The sequence below is a fragment of the Diadema antillarum genome, unplaced genomic scaffold (assembly GCF_040938485.1).
Source record: "Diadema antillarum isolate AM-2024a unplaced genomic scaffold, OU_Dant_1.0 scf00000148, whole genome shotgun sequence".
Classification (NCBI taxonomy): Eukaryota; Metazoa; Echinodermata; class Echinoidea; order Diadematoida; family Diadematidae; genus Diadema; species Diadema antillarum.
The window spans coordinates 787,501-791,366 of record NW_027271037.1 but is presented as its reverse complement, the minus strand read 5'-3'; positions in this window follow the sequence as shown (position 1 = coordinate 791,366).

Below are 3,866 nucleotides of genomic sequence, written 5' to 3'. Positions count from 1 at the left end.
TCACTAGCAACATGTACATAATAGTTTTATGGAGTTTTGATGAATTCTTCATGAAATAAATGCAAAAACTGTGATAATTTTGTCATTTTCAGTGCCCCAATAGCGACAAGCGTCACCGACCCTAGTCTAATTTCTAGCCGTCTTTTATTCGTCTTTATTTCTCTGAGTTGCAGCTTGTGTATTGTGCAGATTGCAGAAGCCCGCTGTATTGCGCTAAGCCGAGTGAGGGCACATACCCAGTGATTAAGATTAAAAAAAAAAACGGTTTGGGCGTCGCAATCACTGGGTATGCGCTCTCACTCAGCTTGCTTCAACTCGGAGAAATACACAAAGACGAAATAAACACGGCTAGAAACTACACTACACCGACCCCAGCTTGTCGTGAAAAGTTAGTTTGCAGGCAAAAACCCTTGTTTGTCGAAGAAAAAGTCTGCGTGCGCTAAGACTACTACACGCAGCACTGGCCCTGGCGCCTGTAGCAGTGTTAGTGGTGCGTGTAGTAGTCTTGGCGCGCGCAGACTCTCTTACGTTTGTTCCAACAAATAATGATGAAAAGTGGCCTGTGAAATTCTACTGATACCACAATTTGGAACCACATACTACCTGGGGATGTTCATGGAGGTCCCATCTACCACCCTGTCTGGTCAAACCTTTTCTGCGGGGTGGGTTGAACGAACTCCTTAATTAAGCCCCTTACAGGAATTAGCGCCTTGACTATATGTGTTGAATATGAACAGAAAAAAAAAGAACTGTGTGGGTTGGTCTCCGTGGGAGTGACCAAACTATAGGACAGAGGCCATGTTACAGGTTATGGACCATAAAATGTTAGAAGAAACTCTATACACAAACTCTAATAAAAAACCTGCATTCATACAGGCTGGCATATTTACCTTTTTTCACTGACAAATCTCAACCATGCAGTGAGACATGGAGACCTGGAAAAAGTGCAATTTGTCATTGTTGTCTTGTAATTAGGTACCAATAGAAAGATAAAGAGTTCCCCTTTCATCACAACCAAGATTAATTGTGCTCTCCATTACTGACAACTATGAAATCTTAGCCCTCCAAAGTTGGACTACCTTTTCTTTTCTTTTTTTATACGCACTGTACAACTAAACTCAGGAATGGGATCTCTTTATGCTTTAGTCAGGAAGAACAATATGTCACACTACTCGTCGTTTAGGCCTATCATTTTGACAGCCTTGAAAATAATAGCAAAGAAGTGGATATCATCAACAAAAACACTAAAAACGCCCCAAAAGAAAGAAAGAAAGAAAGAAAAGATACCGATCATGCTGATTGTGGTCCAAAACAAACTTGTTTGTCATCGTAACTTGAGAAAGAATTCAGGCCAGAATATAAAACCATGTTGAGGGCAAGAGGGCCAGTCAAGCTTTGATCTTCTTTCCCAAGCCGGTCTTACTTACCTTTGTAATATTCCTTCCGTGAGATAGTTTTGTGTTATACTAACCCAACATCCTGAATCTGAGGTTCCTAATAGGAATATAATATAAATCATGCTGAAAAATAAAGCTGTTCTAGCAAGAGGATCATAGATGATAATTGAAACGACAAGTACAGGCAAAGAAAGAGAAAGGGAGGGTGGGAGGGTTAAACCGACGCTAGAGAGGTGTAGATTTCATGGTCTGATTGGAACAAGCTTGTATGAAAAAGGTTGAAAACTAGCCAAGAGTCCATTCTTCAATACAACTGGCTCTTCTGAAGATTGTCTTCAATACTTTGTGAACGGCTGTCGTCAAAGAATTTTCGTGACTATCGTATAATACTTCATCGCCATGATCGGAAGAATTGTTAATTTTGTTATATTTTGTTGTAATTGTTTGAGCGCTTTGAGTCTAATATCAAAGGGGCGCTGTATAGATAATTACTTATTATCATATTAGCAATGATATATTCTACATAGTGTTCAGATACTTATTTCTTTTTTCTTTCAGTCTGAGTGAACTGAGAATTGTAAACAATCTTTAGGCTTACTAACGATCTTTTGAAACATATATATTAGCCAGAGAGCTAGCGACCACTCAATTTACCCCATCAAGCCCAAAAGGTTTGGCCCCTCAGAGTTGCTGGGACCACCCCCCTCATTAACAAAATGCACGTCAGCCTTATCCCCGAGGGTGGGTTCGGCCCCCAGGGACCCCCCTAAAAGGGCCCTTGGCGGGTGTAACTTACCCCATGGAGCCCATGGATCAAACTTGGTCTAAAAGAATGTCCTATGGGTGTACATCATAAAAAAATAAAAACTGACGAAATATCTGGTTGGGAAAGGGGTTGCCAGACCGCTAGTTTGCAGGCACAAACCCTTGTTGGTCATGAATGAGTCTGCGCCAAGACTACACTTTCCCATAGGCCCTGTACTGTAGCGTCTCCAAACAGTCCGAGGGACAGTGCCAGTTTAGTGCATGTAGTAGTCTTGGCGCAGACCTCTTTACTCCCAACATGGGTTTGAACCTGCAAACTACCCGGTATATCCTGGGACCCAGGGTAGTTTGCAGGCACAAATTGACCAGGCACAATAGAACACACACACACACACACACACACACACGCACACACACGCACACACACGCACACACACGCACACACACGCACACATTTATGTTCACACATGACTCCAAGTACATACTAGTATACAAAACATGTGACTTGAATTGGTCATCTAATTCTACAGCCACAGAACCTGCACATACTACAGGTCAGACGAATTAAAGGTGTTCATACTTTTTGAATGTTTTACACGGATACTATCAATAAACCTTCAAGCAAGAACTCGAAAGCAAGATCTCAAGTGAGATGTAGTTATGTTTTACTGGCCACATAGCCTGCTTATCCTTTATTATGTTTCCAGAGTATGTATGTCACAAATAGTTTTTGGAAAATGTTGAAACAAGCCCTTTGTTGTCTACCCTACAGTATGATGCATGACTTGATTTGTAGTTGCCAGGTTAATGGGAACTGAATTATGGGCATGAACTGCATTGTAACTGCATAACTATTATAGTATGCGACACCCTGAAAGTTGACCTTTTTTTTGGGGGGGGGGGGAGAGGGGTGTAGACAAAGAGGCTCATAAATGACTTGACAAAAACGTTGATATACAAGAGAACACGAGAACAATCATGTAGATGCTCTCAACATGCATGGTAAAAGGAAATTAAGCTAGCATTTCATTCAGTTGGTAATTTGATGTTTCAATTTTGTGCGTATAATGTCGAGGGTGAATGACAATCATATGCTATCGTTGCAGTATGTGACACTATAGATTGAGTTTTGTTTGTGTGGGGATGGAAAACTATAGATGATTATAGAAATAAGGAGTCGACAAAAGTGCTGATATAAAGAGAACACGTCAAGTTAACACTCCCAACCTGCATGCTATAAGTTAATAGAGCTTAGCATTTCATTCAAGCGATAATTCAGTGTTTCAACTTGGTGTGTACTACTGGCCAGGGTCAATGGCAGTGTTTGCAGTATGTGATACAATCGAGTTTCATGAATGTGTGGGGCTGGGAATTATCATAAAGTTATAATGTTTCTCCAGAATTATTATAGAGTTATAATGTATCTCCAATATAAAGTATCTCAAGGAACAAAGAGTCGACAAAAGTGCTGAAATAAGCGTTCTATAGTGAACCTTGTTATTTGATGTTTCAAGGAAGGTCAGCAATACATCTGCACGGTTTATATAGAACACTATTATTATGTTCATTACTCTTATTAATTTGCAGATATTTGTCCAAGACTAAGAGGTGACTGCTGATTATGAGAATGAATGGATAATCATTTCTGAAACCATTTCTTATTTTTGCATGTTATGCAGTTTATTCTGATTTGGAATTTATCAA